At 40.7% G+C, this 19309-nt stretch overlaps 1 protein-coding gene across 3 annotated transcripts in view; it reads left to right on the top strand.

Moving 5' to 3' along the window:
- The first annotated feature begins 3468 nt into the window (after positions 1-3468).
- The window catches only part of CRACD (capping protein inhibiting regulator of actin dynamics), a 125158-nt gene continuing 109317 nt past the window's right edge, over positions 3469-19309 (top strand). For all 3 annotated transcript variants that reach the window (XM_064652812.1, XM_064652810.1, XM_064652811.1), the window contains exon 1: positions 3469-3560. The gene's annotated coding sequence lies outside the window, so the exon portion shown is untranslated. The remainder of the gene's footprint in view (positions 3561-19309) is intronic.

Below are 19309 nucleotides of genomic sequence, written 5' to 3'. Positions count from 1 at the left end.
AGCTGGGGAGGGGGGAAAAATAACTTTAGAAAAATAATAAAGGTGAAGTAATAATCCTTGGGGCTGTTTTTCTATGAAACAAAGTCTATTGTCAGAAGCAGGGGCAACTAGAGATAATAAAAGGACAGGTTTTTTCAGTGTATGAAAACCTAAATTGCTCAATTAAACAAAAGCTATTATTCCTAAATGACTGTATAGGACTGCAGACTTTTGGGGGTTTTTTTTAAATCATTCCTTGGGACAGAACTTTATACTTTTTCTTTTTTAACAGCGTAAGAAACCAGTGGTATGTGGTTTTGGTACCCTGGTCTTATAACTTTGTGTATACAGATATTGCAGTTTCATTTCATCCTCTGCCCCTTCATGGGTCACACAAAGATCATAATAGCTGCAGCAGTATTAATTCCTGGATGATTCATCCTCCAGTGTAAATGATAAGGGGGAGAGGAAGCCTTGATGCTGTGCAAGCACTGATCAGCAATAGCTGAAACACTGGAGTATTATCAGTGGCTGGTGTATTAATGCAGTGTTTCAGCCACAAAGGCAAAGAACTCATATGTTTTCTGTCAGGCTGCAATGTTACCTCTGCCACAACACCCACCAACACACAGCAGAACCAGCATGGGGCACTCTGGCAAATTCCCTGCACAGTGGCAGCCCATTCCAGCACATGGACTGCAGACATGGCATGGCCAAGGTAACCCCAACACACGATGTCTTCCATAAAGCTCGCAATACAACATGGACATGGACATTCTTGGCAAGTCCAGCAAAGAGCCCCAAAGATGATAAGGGATTGGAGCATCTCTCACAAGAGAAGGGTCTGAGCAAGCTGGGGTTACTCAGCCTTGAGAAAAGAAATATTGAGGGAGGGAACATCTCCATATACATAAATAACTGGGCAGGAGTGGGAATAAAAAGTGGCTGGGAGTAAAAAGACTGAGACAGTCTCTTCTCAGTTGTACTCAGGGGAGTTACAAGACAATGGGCACAAATTGAAATACAGGGAATTCCATTTAAGCATAAGAAATATTTTTGTCCCGTGAGGGTGGTCAAACAGTGCAACACGCTGCCCAGAGTGGTTGTGGAGTCTCCATCCACAGAGGTATTCAAAACCCACTGAGGGGCAGTCCTGGACAGCCTGCTGCAGATGACTCTTCTTTGAGCAAAGGTTGGACTAGGCAGTCTTCAGAGGGGCAACAATTCTGCGACTGCGGGAAACTTTCCTACAGTTCCACACAGCAGTGTGATCAGGTACGTACTTACCCGGCTGTGGTGACGTTGATTCTTATTATCTATATTATGATGTTTGACTTTTGAAAAATTACAAGTATAAAAATAATTACCATTGTTTTATCTCCATATTTAGATTTATCTACAATAGAGCTCAAATGAGTTTTGGAATTTATTACGGTAGTTGCCTATCCCACCTGTGTCTGCTGCTAGCTCCACGTCACCCAAGCAGAGCTGCCTCACCAGCATTGTCAGAGGTGTGATGGTGCAGGAGTTAAACTAAGATGGTGCAGGAGTTAAACTAAAATGGCAAAATAGCCATTGGAAGAAAGTGGGAAAAATGAGAATGTCAGTGGCTTCTTCTCAGTTTTAGTACTCCTGAGCAGAGACAGCTGTATTTTCATGAACAAAACCACAGAAATTAATTTCAGTGTGATTAGTCAGCTGTGAGTCAGTCAAGGTCTGCAGGAGCAGATACTGCTTTTGAGGGAGATGTTCTTTGAGTTCTTTGAGCTTTTAAGTCCAAAGGAACATGTTGACATCTGAGCTTGTTTTTATTTGAAAAGAGTTGGGTGGGTTGCTGGACTATAGCTGTGTCTGCAATCTTTACCAGTACCCATTTGCTCTGGATAAATGCATAAGGATGTTGAGTGGGAGGTAGGCACCCCTGGCGTGCTCCTGGCTTTTACATGGTGTTTTTGTGCCACCTAGTGGACTTGGGTCTTTCAAGCAATCATGGCACAGCCTAGAGAGGTTTGGGTTTCTCCATAGAAATTCTAGATTTCTAATATTTCAGTAATAAAATCTACTAAACCCAAAGTGAAAAAATTGCTAATAAAGCTACGTGTGCCTGAAGCCCATTTATCACTTTGCCACTGAGGTTTGTGACTGCATTACTTTACAGAAATTGTCAGTTCTCAAGGGAAAAAAAAATAAAATCTCATTTTAACTTATTTTCTGCTCCAGACAAGAAAGGTCTCATGTAGTTGAGCAATTTGACTGATCTGAAGGAACTGGCAAACGCTGGATTCACCTCTTTCCTGGTGGCTACTTATGAAGTTTTCTCTCTGTACCATCCAATTCTACCTCTTAAAATGTGTAAGTGCTGCAATAGCAACAAGGCAAAACACAGCAAAACCCCTGAATCTTTTGGAGGAGTGTTACCAAATTCAGCTCTGGTAATTGAGGTGCTTTGTATCCATATCTTTTGGATCTAAATATATATATATATATATATATATATATATATATATGTATATGCTCTTGCTAATGTAAAGATAGCATTCAATATACTTAACAGCCACCAAAATACTAGAGCTGGTACATGAGCTTAAAATTCTGAGTTATCTGTGCCCTGTATCCTATAGCTTTAGTTGTGAAGGGACTGAAAACGGAATGGACTGCACCTCCCAGGCCTTGTATGACTAGTCATCTCTAGAAGCTTGCAGGTGAAAAAGTGATTCCTAGCAATTGATACTTATTTCAGACTCATAGACTAGTTTCTTTCACAAGTATCACTTTGACTCAGGAATTCACTGAGCTACAAATCACTAAGGAGGGGGACAGTATCAGTAAATGCCTGCCTAAAGTTATATTCTTCCTTTAGAACATCTGTTACTGGGCACAGTCAGAGACAAAAGAAGTATGAGATAGCTCTTTGGTCCAACCCAGCCTGGGTGTCATTTTCATGTAAGACCTAGTTCTTTTTAAGAATACTAGAAGGACCACTTCTGATTGGGCCAAAAAACTGAAAAACAGGCAAAATCCAAAGCTGTAAGGCCTTATTCTCCAGGGAGCATCTGAATCTGGAGAGGTGGTTGGCAAAATACATCTTTCTCAACAGTGGAAGATCATGAATCACATGATCCACATTTTGGTTCAAAAAGTGGAAGAGTCTGGATGGAACTAAATGCAGCATCTGCTTTCACCATGTTCTCTTTGGGAAACTCAGGAAACAGGTGTCCTGCACTGGTAAAATCTTGCTGTTGATACCTGAATTGAAAGAGTGGGGCCCCAGAAGAGCTGATACAAATACGGGATTTAAGGATATGAGAAAGAAGGGAGGCTGCTTTCTCTACTGCTGTGTTGGGGAGCAGCTGATTTTTGTTTTATTTCTTGTAGTTCCTCCTATTTTTTAGGAAAGGAAGGGGATAAGTATTTGTGTAGCTATAGCAATAGCCAGACACTGGATTCAGACTTCAGTCTTGCTGTGAGAAGAAAACAAATGGAGTTTCAGAGCCGGGATGCAGCCGGCTCTGGATCTCCTCTCCTCCGGAGCTACTCTCCTCTTCGGGCAGTGCAACGGTGCTGGGTCTCGGTGAATCCAGGTAAATCCAGCCTTACCCCTTCCTTCCCAACAAGAGAAGCCGAACGCTGCCAGTTGGAGGGCAGGGATGCGGGAGCGGCAGGGGCGCGGCGCTGCGGGGCGCCTGTGAGCGGCGGCGGCCGCGCTGCCATGGGGCGGCCGCCGCGGGGGCGGCATCCGACGGGCTGGGCGGCGGCACCGGCGCCCGCAGCAGCCACCGGCTCTTCCCTTCTGGCAGCAGGGAGAGGGAGCACAGGTAGGAAGGACCCTGCCGCCCCACCCCTTCCCCCCCGCGCAAGGGCCGCTGTGGTGCCGATAGCGGGAGGGAGCCTCGCCGCAGCACGGGGCTCCGCATCCCCCCCCCGAGCCTCCGCGTCCCCCTCGAGGCTCCTCATCCCGACCTCGCCGCTCCGGCGTCGGCGGCTGCGCTTTGCCCGGGCCGCACCTCGGGAGCGCTCGCCTTGCGGGGTCGCCGCTGCTGTGCGGGGCCGTGCGGGAGTGTCCCTGCCGCTTTGTGCTGCTTGTTCCCTGTCGCTCGGCGATGCAAGAGGCGAGCAGGCAAGGGGCAGGAGGCTGTGCCGGGAGGACGGCCAGAAAACCCCCCCGTGAGTAGTTCCCTGCCGCTGTTGGGCTGCCTTTGTTCGGTGGAAGGTGCAAGGAGGCGTGCGGGTAATTTTCGGAAGGTGTCACTTCGTTGCTGCCGCGGAATTCAATGGCTGGGCTGGTTCTCTCCAATTCCTTCTGCTTTCCCTTTGTTCGCGTTTTCCCAGGGAGTCCTGTATTGTTTCAGCTTCGCTGAAAAGCAGGAGCTGTCAGAGAGATGACTTTGTTCACGGCGATGCTTCTCCAGAGCAGCATCGCTTTGTTCGAGCTCCCGTAAGCCATTTGTCACACAAGTGCCGCCGCGCTGCTCTAACGAGCCGGCTGCGTTCCGCGGCTGGCAGGCAGCGGGGCCGCGTCCCTCTTCCTTACTCTTTCCCAGCAGCTGGAGCCGGTAAGCTGGAGGTAATACCCTTTCACATGGGAAATCGTTTTCTTGCATGATCTCGTCAGTTAGAAAACGTCTATTTCAGGGACAGAAATATGTGTAACACGCATCTTTTCTATTTCATGGAGACATTTTTTAATGAACGACGGTTTGAGGGTTTTTTTATTTGTTTGTTTTTGGTTTTTGTTTGGTTTGGTTTGGTTTTTTTTTTAATTAATTTTGCTGGGATTACCGCAAGTCAGTTACAAGTCTGGTTCTCTTTAGCTGTAGTACGTAAAATATTACTATGCCTCTGCTCTCTCATTTTAAGTGTAAAAATGCCCTGTAAAAAGACAGTTCAAGGGGTAAGTAGAGACTTGGAAACCACAACTCTGCATCCTGAAAATTTAATATGCGTGACAATAATGGCACTGAAAACGATCTGCTGCTGGGGGATGGGGCCATGGAGAAAGAGGAGAGTAATTTACAACCACAGGCCCAATAACAGATATTCTGTCGATAATAGATACATAGATAATCTAATTTGTTATATTCCCAAGCAGATTTTCTGTACATACCTTAAACAGTGTATAGCAATTGTATGAAAAGAGCTCTTTTCTTAAGACTCTGAGCTATATAAGCTAGCTGATAGCAGTAACATGTAGCAGGTTCTATGTTTTAACAGAGTAAAGATGAAAAATTAGTCAGAACTGACTTTTATTTGGTATTTAGTAATGCACACTCAAGAGATTACCATCCGAAATAACTTTAATTGCACCTTGCATAGACAATTAAGTCTTCCAACTATACCAAAACATTAATCAGCGGGCATAAATATTATTGTGAGTTTCTTTAACAAAGCCATTGATGTATTTTAATATAGGGAGTAGTTAGCAGTTCTGTACATAACTTCTTTTAGGTGGTTTGAATCCAGGTCAGAAATTCATGTAATGGGCAAATTCAACTCTTCCTTGGCTGCTATCAGATTACAGTTTGTGTTTGTGGTTGAATATTTCATTGCAACAATGAGCTTGAATTTAACACTATAAGGTGTATTAAAACTTTATGTGAAAGTGATTTGTATATTTACTTATGTTATAGTTGGATGATAATTACAAGAACTACCTTGAAATATTTTTTAATAAATATGGCACATAGTAAAGAGATTGCTGCTGATTGGTATTGGGTCTTTCTTCTCCAATAAGAAAATGTGTCTCAGAGCATCCTGTTGTAATATCCATTTGGGCAACCCTACATTTTAGAGAGAATTCCTTGAGACTTATGAGCAATTATTATTTTTTTCCTATATGCCATATAACGGGGTTTTTAGACGTGCACTGGTAGCAAACACAGTTGGTTTGAAGCATGATTGACTTGCTGGGTCCTGTGCTAAAATGTTAACTTCCTTCCTTCTTCCCCCCCCAAGTTTGTTCTTTATAGATCTTATTTTCGTCAGTTTTCTTGTGAGATTATGCAGGTAGTAGCAGCTGTGAACTGGAAATGCATTCAGTAAAATATTTTTTTTAACATACAGTTCCCAAATACTGAAACAAAATTTATTTACTATTAAAAAGTACTGTTTGGCCCTAAGATTTCACTTTAAATGCAGGTACTAAAATGCAACCCTTTTTGGTTTCACACATCTGATTACAGCAGTAAGAATAACTTTTGTAGTTTCTTCTGCTTCGGCTCTTAGTCACTCTGATTATTGTTTTGCCAGGTATCTCTGTCATGAAAATGGATGTCTTTGTGTGAGTAATGTAGTTAGGGTTATTTCAATATTCGTACTATAGATGTGTCAGGTAAGCTCTTTTTAAATAAGAAACACATGGCATAATAAGTGTTGACTGAAATGTGATGATGAGTTTGTGAATATGAATATGTTTGGTTGTTGTTTTACAATGAAGTCTAACATAAACAGAATTTTTATATAGACAATGTAAGGTTGAATGACTATGTTTTGACTTTTTTCCTCACAAACCAAGAGAGTACCTTTTTTTTTTTATATTCTGAATTATTCATGTTTAAAAATCACCAATTCTGATTGCTGAGGGATTTTTTTTTCCCCTCCCACAAGATCAATGCACAGTCTTTATTCCATAAAGGTCTAAATAAGAGAGTTGTAGCAAAAATGGATAAACCTACTAATTTCATGTTAAAAAAGTTCAGTCAATTTCTTTGGACTCAACAGACTTAGGGCATTGTAGTTACATAGTAGCTCCATCAGCATGATGTAAATGGTGAGATGCTCTAAACATCTGCATATTGTCATTGTTCCGATGAATTTGAAAAAGAATAAAGTTGTATAAAGTGCACGTTAAAGTGGAATCAATTGGTGTTGAATAATGTGATATAAGGCAACCTGAAGTTACAGGGTTAACTTTAATTACATTAGTGCTTTCACTGGAGGGACCAAATTCTATTTTTTATCTATTATTTAAATCAATTATTGATGGATAAAATTGTGTTTATTTCCGTGGAGAATCCATGATTTCTGTCTTTAGGAAACAGTGAGTTGTTGTGTAGATCTTACACTTATTGTTTCTCATTACTTCCTGAAGGGACTTTCATTCCTTTTGATTCTATGCATTGCATATCATAGGCTTTCTCTCTTTAAGAGGTAAAATATTTTTTGTAGAAGCATGCAGCACCTGCCATTGCTTTACATTCAGCATTAGGGTTAAAATGGTGAAGCCTTACGAAGAAATATAACTGACTTGTAACAAATAATTTTTAATTAATACTGGTCAAGAGCCATTGTGTTGCATGGGCTAAATCCCAGTGATTTGGTAATTAAATTTAGTGGGAAGAAAAATGTAAAGATCTTGATGCTTATTATCCTGGGCAAGGGGCTTATATTGCTGTTGTGCCACTCATTGAGTGAAGATTATTCAGATGCTACTAAAAAAGCGTAAAGTACATCAATACTTTTTTAAACATAGTTCAGTTTCTCCTTTGTATATGCATGTTGTGTGCCAAATTACAGGAATGAAAGTTTTGTGCCTCTAATAAGGCTGTTTAAGAAAATACCATCATATGCAGCTGATTTTAGTTCATGGGACTGAGTGATGTAGTTCAGTAAGGGTAGTTAATGACTTTTCTGCTAACTACCTTTATTAGTGATCACCAACACATACAGTCAAATCAGTTAAGTCAATTGCTTCACATCCCAAAGATGCATCAAAATGGTTAAGCTTATAGTTTTAATTATAAGACGTGTGGAAGTTTTATTTTCTTCACCATTATTGCCTTAAGAAAAACAGTGTGAAAATTATCCAAATAAGTAAAAGCTTTCCTCATAATTCAGTGTTTGGGAGTGCAAAATGCTGTGCACGCTGCTGACCTGCTTGACCATCTTTTTCATTACTCAGCATGTTTTGAAAATCAGCCTTCAGACTTGGGCAGCTTCATAAAGCAGCTCAGCCTAGTGATTTGTGGTGAGGTTTCTGTAGGAGGATGCTGCACATAAAAGATTATGTTTATTGTTAAGTTGAAATGTGGAGGGAGTGTGATGGAAAGAATTAAAGTGAAATGAACCATACAAGATTCCGACTTTCATGTTGTTCTTCAAAGAAAGTTGATTTTCTTCAAAGTAACATGCTCTCTTTCTCTGTAGCCTTTAAGAAAGCCCCTTTGAAACTCTTTAGCACAGGAAAAAAAAAGAAAAAAAGTACAATTATGGTGATCTGTGGAACAGTTTGGGTTAGAAGAGAAAAATAGTGACAGAAAGCCCTGTGAATCTGTGGTATCTATGGGTGTCTGTTGGAGCACACATGAGATAGTTAGGTTGAGTGGCGTCATCTGCCAACAAAATTGAACTATTTTTCCTGCTGTAGAACCTTTTTTCTGTTTCTCATAACTTTGGCAAATTTTAGCCATATAATCTATAGTTCATCACCTGTCTTTATGACTCAGGCTAATTTTTCTTTTAATTAATTAATTGAGAATTAGACTAGTTGATTTTCCTTCTTAAAGAAAAAAAAAATTCCTAAGATATTTCAGAAACATGGTATTGTCATTCTGGTTTTTAGCTGGGTTCTAGGTCCTGGTGAGGCAGTGTCCTTTTGTCAAAGATCTGCATTTTTAATGTCTTCATGAAAGCCTGCCCAAATTTTCTGTCTTATGTCTTCCAAATTTTGTAGTTTTCATCCATTCACCTGTGAAAACTTTAGCAAATATTTTTTCAATGTTCATTCAATGCCCAGTACTACAGTGTATTTTTAACAGTGACCTCAGTAGTCCTTGCTACATCTGCAGCACCAGTCGGAGAGGGACTGTGACTATACTGGAGACAGAATTAAAATTAAGTTGTTCGACAGGACAAAGATACTGTAGTTATCAACTGTATAAGGAAGGGATTGGGTGGTAATTCTTTGGAAGAGCTGTGCTTTATGGTAGATTACTTGAGGAGTTGCTGCAGTAAAGACAAATGTTGTATTGTGATATATAGATAGGATGACACCATGGAAGGTGTGAGAAACCCTCCTCAGCTGTAACCCCATGCCCGATCGAGCTGCACACTTCAAGAAAGATGTATGTGAATTGAAGAGTATATAGAGGAGAAGAATGAAAATATTTAAAATATTTAGAAAATATGGCCTATGAAGGAATGTTGAAATGTCTGAAGTTGTTTCAGCTCAAATGAATGAAGAGTGTCAGGATGAACAAGACACGATAACTTTCTAATGTCACAAAGCTGTTGTGAAGCAATGCTGTCCATACCTGTGGTCAACCAGATGACATGTAATGGGTTCAGCATTAATGAAGTTGAAGGAATAGAATAGATTCCTGAATTTGGATTTTCATGATTTTAGCATCATTAAAAGTTGTTTGTATGTTAGTCAGGAACAACATAAATATAGTTGAATTCTTTCTGGAGCAACGTGGTGGAACAGATTACTCTTTGAGCTCTCTTCTAACTTTCTGAATCCTCAACATCTATGCTCCCTGGTGTTAACCAGATTGTACCTTGTCCCCTCACACATGCTTTGTCTGGCAGGATTGCCTGAATGCAATGTCTCCAAAGGGAGCAGGTGTGCGAGTGGAGCAGTTCAGAGCTTTTGCTGAAATCTCTTGATTCGGACTAACTCTGATATCCACTCCTCTGTCCTTTCATAGTGATTCCTCCGTTGGTGCTTGGGCAGACAGTGTGAGGGATCGATCAAAGGGCCATGTGATCTTAGAGGAGCCTGAAAGCCAACTGACATAGGAAAGAACAGGATTGCAGAGCAAGGGTAAAGATTTCACAAAAAACTGGGCTAGTAGAATAGTACCTGAACATGGGAAATGACAAATGTGAAGGAGAGCTAAGACTTTGGGACAGATGACTGGGACTTGGTAAAGAGTAGGATATAGAGTAAGCTAGTAGGTGGAAAGTCAGGTTGCTGGCAGAGACTCCCAGTATAGAAGAAGCTGTGACAAGTGCAAAGTGGAATTGTGAAAGTAAGGAGAAGATGCCAAAGAGCTGATGGAGATGAAATTGCATGACTGGGAAAGTTATGTTGGAGACTATGGGAAGTAATTAAAAACTGGAAGAAAATGGCAGAGTCTAGTCTCTCAAGATTACATGGTCTTCTAAATCTTAGTTGAGAGCCCCCGATTGTGTCTTAGCATTTTGTGCTTTGGGAGACACATCATAAGTGATTTCTTGGTCTTTTAAAGTGGAGATTGACCATCTGTGGCTGCAATCAGGTACTAGAGATCCGCACTGGCGATGTAGAGACTATTCTGTACCATACTGCTCTTGGGAGGGTGAGCAAAATAAAAAATGTAAAAAAGCATTTTTCAATTTATTTTTTTTTTACAAAGGAGATTGACAAGTTTGCAAGTGAAAGAAAGGAAGTGCCAGAACTGAAGTTGCCTTGTAAAGATTTAGCCTTTTTGCATGTATTTATTTTAATTGAATATTGATATAACAATATTACTGAATTTTCTTCTGCTCATGTAAGGCAAGCTTTACTGAGTGCACAGAACGGATCTGTCCTCAGTGTGAATCACAGATGTGTACTGAAGGAAGCTGTGGTCTCTGGCATCTGTGGCATTTTTTGCAGAAGCAGGAAGATATCTGGAGAAATTGAGGCAGAAGGAGGCTTTAATTAAAACTGTTTACATGCACTCAAAAGAAAAGCTAATGGCAACAAAAACTAATTAATGCTCCCTATTGCAATTCTGACTTTTAAAAGTATTTGGATTTTTTGCTTCAGTAGGTAATGGTGTTGTGGTTGTGGTTTAACTCCAGCTGTCAGCTCAGCCCCACCCCACCTCTTGCTTACTCCCTCCCAGTGAGATGGGGAAGAAATTAGAAAAGTGAGAAAACTCATAGGTTGAGATAAAGACAGTGTAATAGGTAAAGGTGCACAAAAACAAAACAAGGAATTAATTCAATGCTTCCCATGGACAGGTAACTGTTCAGCCATCTCCAGGAAAGCAGGGCCCCATCATGTGTAGCAGTGACTTGGGAAGACAAACACCATCACTCCAAACATTCCTCCTTGGGTCTTTCTTCCCCCAGCTCTGTATGCTGAGCATGATGCCAAATGGTATGGAATATCGCTTTGGGCAGTTAGGGTCAACTGTCCTGGCTGTGTCCCCTCCTAACTCCTTGTGCTCCTCACTGGTGGTGGGGGGGTGAGGAGCAGAAAAGGCCTTTACTCTGTAAGTGATGCTCAGCAATCAGTTTAAAAAACTCCCTGTGTCATCAACTCTGTGTTCAGCACAAATCCGAAACAGAGTCCCATACCAGTTATTATAACAAAAATTAACACTACCCCAGCCAAAACCTGCAAAAATGTTCATAAAAAGTCAGGTCTTATTTCTCACCTAGCCCAGTATGAAGGGTTAGTGCTTCCCCAGCTTTTGTAAACAACATGAAAAGCAGCTGCCTCTTATGGGAAAAAGATCAAAAGATAAGGGCTGTCCCCTTTCTGCTTCTAGCTGCAAATAAAACACTTTCATAACAAGGTCCTTTTGTATGCCTTTCTTGAAGAGAAATGTTGTATTCAGACTTTATGGAGTTGTCAGAGTACATAAGTTGCTAAGAAAAAAAATTAGGCTGATTTTTCTTGTCCTTTCTGAATCCTGTTCCAAGCTTTTGCAGTAGCCTACGCTGGCCCATCTGGGGGCTATAATGATGAACGGTGCCATACCGCTCTCAGTCGCAAATCCTTGGCAGTTATTGCTTCATCTGCTGCTTGTGTTTGGAGGAAGGACAGGCACCCTCAGCTCATACATGTGGGTTTTGATGTTCTTCCCAACCACCCTGTTCCAGCATCCTCTGTTGACAGTGCAAGGGTGGGTGGTACTAGGGAGCCTGCTATGTTTTTTCTGCCAAGTGGATTAATCTTTCATCCACCCACACAGCCTGCTGAACACTGTCACAAGTTACTGCGATCTGGTAGCCAGATACCAACACCTGATATCTGCAAACTGCATGCTTCGGGTGATTGTGTTTCCTTGGATAAGATGCTGGAAAAAAAACTCATTAAGCTTCGGAGCACCAAACATTTCTTCAGATGTGGAGCGAGTACTCCATTTGGTCCAGAGTTACATCCCCTCGTACACCTGCCTGCTGGAACACCCTTTCTAGCAGTTAAGGGTTGGATTCCTGCTGCCTTAAAATTCACTGCTCCTGGTATTCTTCGGGAGCTTTTCCAAACAGAGACTTCATCAGTAAGAGGCAGATGGGCTGTAAGCCAGAAGGGTCATCGAAGTAATTTTTTCTCAGCCCAGGTGTTTTCTACATTGTCAGAGTGAAAGAGAAGACGAAGACCCATTTGTGACTCTGACAAGACACCGAATGTCTTTGTTTGTCGAACAGAAGGGTGACAGTGGCATTAGCTGCTACACCGCATTTTGCCTCATTTTATCTGCAGTGTGTTTATTTGTAAATATTTGTAAAATATTGTAAATATTTGTAAAATTGGTTTACAATCACCTTTGTAATGCCCCAGCCCGCTTGTGGTTGTAGGGGAAGATAATTTGATTCACTCTGGGCAGTGCACAGGAGAAACAACAAAATTCTCAGGAGGCTCAATAACAAACTTTTACTTGCTAACTTTAGAACATTAAGGTAGAATAAGGTACTTGGCAAATTTTAAAACAACATCTAGATAAAGCAAGGCACTTCACAAACTTTAATTTAGCAAACTTTGACTTAGACAGCTTTAACTTATTTAGACACAACAAGGTGCTTACTAAGGCATTGACTGGAATTTTTTAGTCTGGCTTATAATATATTCCAAGAAGAAGTTAGGAGAAGAAAAAGAAAGAAAAACCCACCTGGTTGTTTTGAGCCAGTCAGTCATTCCTCTGGTCTCCTGCAACCTTCAATGCTGGAGTCAAAGGGGTTTTTTTACTGAAGGGTTTGTTTATATATATGGACTTCTGTAAAGCCTTTGACGTGGTCCCCCACAACATCCTTCTGAGAGATGGATTTGACGAATGGACTGTTAGGTGGATAAGGAATTGATTGGATGGTCTCATCCTGAAGGTAGTGCTCAACAGCTTGAAGTCCTGATGGACATCAGTGGCAAGAGGTGTCCCTCAGGGGTCTGTACTGGAAGCAGTGCTATTTAATATCTTTATTAATGACACAGATAGTAGGGCTGAATGCAGTCTTAGAAAATTTGCAGATGACACCAAGCTGAGTGGTGTGGTTGACACATATGAAGGATGTGATGCCATCCAGAGGGACCTGGTCATGCCTGAGAAGTGGTCCATGGAAATCTCATGAAGTTTAACAAGAACACGTGCAAGGTTGTGCACCTGGGTCAGTGCAACCCATGGTAACAGTCAAGGCTGGGGGATGAACAGATCAAGAGCAGCCCTGCCGAGAAGGACTTGGGGGTGCTGGTGGATGAGAGGCTGGACATGACCCAGCAATGTGCACTTGTAGCCCAGGAAACCAATTGTATCCTAGGCTGCATCAGAAGAAAATTGGTCTGCAGGTAAAGAAAGGTGATTCTGCCCCTCTACTCTGTTATGGTGAGACCCCACCTGGAATGCTGCATCCAGCTCTGGGGTCTCCAGCACAGGAATGACATCGACCTGTTAGAGGAGGGCCACCAAGTTTATTAGAGGGATGGAGCACCTCTCACACAAGAAAAGGCTGAGAGAATTGGGATTGTTTAACCTGGAGAAGAGGCAGCTTCAGGGTGACCTAAAGAAAGATGGAGAGAAACTTTTTACAAGGGCATGTAGTGGTAGGACAACGGTAATGGCTTCAAACTGAAAGAGTACACTAGGTTTAGATTAGATATTAGAAATAATTCTTTACTATGAGAGTGGTGAGGCACTGGAGCAGGTTGCCCAGGGAAGTTGTGAATGCTCCATTTCTGTAAGTGTTCAGGGCCAGTTTGGATGAGGCTTTGAGCAACCTGGTCAAGTGGAAGGTGTCCCTGCCCATGGCAGGGGGAGTTGGAACTAGATGATCTTTAAGGTCCCTTCCAATGCAAGCCATTCTGTGATTCTATGATATGTACACCGAGTATGTGAATGTGCATATAAAACACTATATCTTGAAGAAACTCCAGTTACTGCTAGGTGATGTTCCTTCTCCACGAATTTTCTGTGTACCTCTGCATCTCTTGAAATAACCTGTTCACACAGGGTCCTAAATTCCATGTTTTCCATTTTGTGTATGCCTCAATTAGGAGTTTTAACTAATTTTAATAATTTTCATTAAATCCAATTAATAGAATTGCTGAACATTATAACTGACTGCAGTCAACAGTTGTGTTTTAAAGGTGTCAATACTACATAGAATTAAGTAGTCTGAAAAAAGCAAGCATAGGTATTTTAAATTGGACACTAAAAATTGGTGTCTACATTTTTGATATAATTTCATATGTGGCTTTACTGCTGCCACATGGGACAAAAACATCCTCCTTGCCTACAGGGTGCTCTGCAGTGTTGACTCTTCCTTTCAAGGTTTTTTTGTCCCTGTGTCCAGCCAGTCTCACTAGCCATTTTCGTAGGGAACCTTTGGCTCTCTGAGGTTTATACTCTTTAGTATTGCTACTCACTTGTGGCACAGAGCACAATTGACCATAGGTATCCAGTCTGACTTCTCCCAGGGATCAGATTCACTCAATTTTGCCCAGGGACACAACTGAGTTGCATATCAAATTTGTCATGCACATTTCTTTTTGCAGAAATTTATTGCCTGTGGCAAGCATAGCAGTATTCTGTAATGCTAGACAGAGTTCCAAGTGTCCTGCAGTAAATCCACAAAAGCCTAAGCAATGATTCTTCATTATGTATATGCCATCAGTTCTTTACAGATGGTATCATGGGCTCTGCTGTTGATTATGATTATGATTATTGTGTAGCTTTTACAAATTTCCATTCGTTACTTTTACTACGTGCAAATTGCTAATGTAACTTCCCCACATTAGTAGCACTGTTAAGTCCTTTCATGTTACGTAGCTGTTGGAAGGTGTCATTCTTAAGCTTGACCCTACTTCAGTTGCAGATCTACAATGATGAGCATAATTTAGTAATTTTTCTAGATATAGAAAGATATGTTCCATAAATTCTGAGTATTTTTATACTGTAGATCTGTGTCTAGATCTGCATGGCTATAGCCCATGTGCAGCATACTGATGATACAATACTTACTGCACCAGAAAGGTTTGTGAGGAAATGAATCACTCAGTCTGCAGAGCAGAACTGCTGTGTGGCAAATCAAGCCTTTGTTTCTAAATAAAAAGAAAAAATGTTGCCTAACTACCCATTAAGTCAGCTTCAGTTTTCCATTCTCTAACCTGTTAGTTCTTATGTCATGAATAATAATAATTTAAGTAATGTTTTGGGTACAATATTGTGTGTGTTTGTCTAGCATTGGATAAATCTGTGGCGTGATTTGCTTTTTTTGGTTAGACACTGTCAAGTAGATGTCTTATGGTCCTTATAGCTGCTTCCCATAATTCACTTTACTCTTCATCTAATGCATTTGCTTTACTTGGGCTGTAGAATCATGGAATCATTAAGGTTGGAAAAGACCTCCAAGATCATTGAGTCCAGCCTTTGGCCAAACATTACACTGTCACATCCAGTTATTTCTTGAACACCTCCAGGGATGGTGACTCCACCACCTCTCTGGACAGCCCATTCCAATGCTTGACCACCCTCTGAGTGAAGAAATTCATCCTGGTGTCCACCCTGGCACAGCTTGAGGCTGTCTTCTTGTCCTGTCAAAAGGCCTCAAGCTTCAGAATGAGTTGGCCAAAATATGAATATTCTTGTTTTTGAAAGACAATTGATGTTCTAAATACCTAAATTGAGACATTTAGGGTTTACAGAAAAACTTCATTTTAAAATAAGAGTTTTTTTAAAATTTTAGAAAACCTTAACTGAATTTCAAGGAAATTGGACTTGATTCCTAAAGAAAAAATATTTCTTAAACCCCAAATCTCAGCCCTGTTTTCTAGTAGGCAAAGAAGTAAAGAAAACAAACAAAAAACTCTGTTGACAAGGCTTTTTAAAAATATTCACTCCAGCTTGGCAATGCTGTATCATTTAGGATACAATACTGAGTTCATAATTGTAAATTCAGCATTTTCAGACTGTGAAGTTGCTTTATCCACAATGAAACAGAAGGAAAATAATAGGGGAATAATAGGGGAAACAACTTAGGAAACTCTTTGACTTGGCTTTCTTTTTGTCATTTAGTGAATCAGTTTAATTTCCTTCCATCCTCTCTTATAAACGAACAAATAACCCTCACTCCACAAAGAATCCTGCCTTTTTTTTTCTTTTTTCCTTCAACAAAGATATAAGTACAGAAAGAATTCTAGCACTATAATAGTATTTTTCCATTCTACATCTGTGGTTCTAGTTATTAGGAGCTATCAAAGTATAGAATAATGTATTTATTAAAATATTATAGCACAGTAAAGGTGTGTGTATGTATAAATACACAAGTATGTTGTTTAATGTAATGTAATAGATAGTATAATCAATTATTATCCCAAATAACAAATTAGGGAAATCACTTTATGGATCATAATTTCATGGACCAGCACTAACCTGCCTAATCTCATTTCTGCAGTCCCTGTGCAAATATCAGCCTTAAAGCATCTGCGTAAAGAGCCACCTCACTGCGCTGCCATCCCAGAATGCTAGTGCTGGGAGAGGGGATTTCAGCAGGGAGGGGATTTCAGCAGGGAGGGGATTTCAGCAGGGAGACATACATGCCAGCAGGGGAGCAGAGGCAGCACATGCAAGGTTTCACTTGATGTTCACTGGAGCGGTGCTGGATTTGCTTGAAGAAAGAGGCAAAAGGAGTATGTGTTTCTATTACATGCTTCAAAAGTGAGGTCTGCGAAGAGATGGTGGAGTCAGCTCGGTCTCTGGGGAACCATGAGCTACCCTTCTATGTACATGTTTATTGCTGTTTTTTGAAGAGCATCTGTGGTCTCATATCTGAGAGATTTGGTCCAGTGGGGAAGGTGGCTGGTGCCAACATTTAAAGAAATAGGTATTTGTACCATCACAAGTAAGACTTACAAATGGTGGCAAGCCAAATGGTGCTTGGGGAGTGGTGGGGAAGGTCTCCAGCAGTGTTTTGTCATTCACACTGTTATCTGGTGACCTTCACGTGTGCTGTTCGGTATGTTTGCTTTGGTCTCTGTGCTCCATGGCTGGAGCTCATGCTGAATTCTGCTTTGCTCCTCATGCCTGCAGGGACCGCAGTGCCAGCTTTGCTCTTCTCTGCAATTAATTGCAATTACTTATTGTTCTCTTATCGCTTACAAGTTTCAGCTCTCTCCTGTGATTTTAAGCTCAGAAGTTTTTGTTAAATTGTCAGTCTGCAAACAAAGAGGACACTTGGATTTCTGTTTTATGCCCTTTCTGAAGTGCAAGTGTGATTTTTTTTAAAGCCCTATTAATTACATTTGTAAGACCTTGCATTCTTGGTTTGAGCCAGTAGAAAAGAGGCAGCTTGGGCTTTTTTTCTAGACCATCTTTTAAAGTTGCAGAAGAAACTTATTATAATGAGTTTGCAAATTTAAATAATTAACCTACAAAATTTCAATAAATAAGCTCTAAATTTGCAATTATTTATAGTATTAATAATAAACAAAAATATTTAGTGACGTTGCATGATAAGCAATATGCTGCATTGATTAGAATCATGTAGTGGTTCACATGGTATGGGTAAGCAAATAAGTGACTTTTTCTAGGGAAGTAAGAAGCTGAAGACATTAATTTCTTTGAGAAACTTCTATTAATATTTTTTTTAACCTCTCGATATAGGGGGTTGGGAAGCAGTCTTCTGTTTCAATTAAAAAAATGAGAAATGAAAAGCTCAATGGCTGTTTTCAGGCTTTTCATCTGGTGATTTAAATCAAGAAAATACAGACTGATTACACCATGTGCTGGCACCTTGTAATCTTCTGGAGTTGGTAACTGAAGAAAGTGAGCTCTTTTCTTCTTTTACTGTTCAAAGGTTGCCCTCCAAAAACATTCCGGTGATGTTTACCTTAGATATTTCTGTTAAACGCTACCAGAGGTCTCCTGTGAAATGGGAAGCAGATACAGATGGCTGCAAACAACTACAGGTGTCTGGTAGTCGGCTCTTGACTTCTGATGAAGGTTTTTAGAGCAGGAATGGAATAACACTGATATGTTGAAATACCTATGTGGTGAATCCATAGGTTAAGTGACTGCATTTTCTGGCTTTGTGAGTTTCTGGATTTAGTAGAAGAATTAAAATCTTGTGGCAACTTTGAGCTTCAGGAAAGCAAAACACTACTGTCACTTACTGTCAGTGCTATTGCTAGGAAGATAGTTTGAGTCATATTCATTTTGCAGAATACTCCTAAACTTAAGAATATATTAATACTCAAACTAGCCAGTTTCTTGCTTATTTTAGCATTGCTTTCCAGCTTGCATTTTGACCCTTTCATCCTTTTCTAAGGAGATTTTGAATGTCTCATAAGTCATGTATTGATTTTTTTCCCCTCCTGTATTAGTTATGGTAGTATTTTATTCTTTCTTAGTTACTTTTGTATAAATCACGTATTAGAGCCGATACTGGTGTGAAATACAACAACTTGCATGTATACATCCTAGATATGAATGATAGGGCAGCAACTTTGACCTTTCATTTTACTTATTGCCAAGAGCCTCATGAACCTGTTTAGAGGGGCATTTTGTGCTTGGGTAGAGGTCTGGCTCCTAGGTATTTTTTGTTGGGCTTTTTTATCCTTTGCCAAATTAACTTGCAAGTGGTTAGTAGGTTTAAAAAACAGGGAGGACAACCTCACTGCACAAAGTGAGAGGCTCTAAGGTTAGCATGAGAGAGGCTATAAATTTTGCATGATCTGTCTGGTCCTTCATCTTTCTGACAGACAGAGAATTATGTGGGCTTCTCATTCAATTGATAACCATTTTAATTTGCTGTGTGTGGTCAGGCTGGGCAGAAGTGTGAAGGCACAGGGACTGGGCTTTAAAGCAGCAGTTTGCCACTTCAGGTGATTCTCAAGATAAGATCTTGGTCTGTGCTGCTGAACCTGGATCCCCTGATAAAGGGTATATTTACTTTACATATGGGCAAAATGCACGCAGTGAGCAATAAAAGCCATGGCATCTTTCTCCCTTAAATGGCAACAACTCTGATATAAGTATAGAGTATGGGACACGTTTCTGTTCTTGCATAGATGCCCCGATCCTGGCTCAGGCAGCTGCTGGCCCTGTTCCCCAGTACTCCAGCTGATAGAAAGGCAGTAAAGCCCTGCCGAGCGTGGGGGAATGCCACTGCTGGGATGGCTTCACAGGTCAGTGGCTTTTATCCTCTCTGC

The sequence above is a fragment of the Pseudopipra pipra genome, chromosome 4 (assembly GCF_036250125.1).
Source record: "Pseudopipra pipra isolate bDixPip1 chromosome 4, bDixPip1.hap1, whole genome shotgun sequence".
Taxonomy (NCBI): domain Eukaryota; kingdom Metazoa; phylum Chordata; class Aves; order Passeriformes; family Pipridae; genus Pseudopipra; species Pseudopipra pipra.
This window is presented reverse-complemented; position numbering and strand designations above follow the sequence as displayed.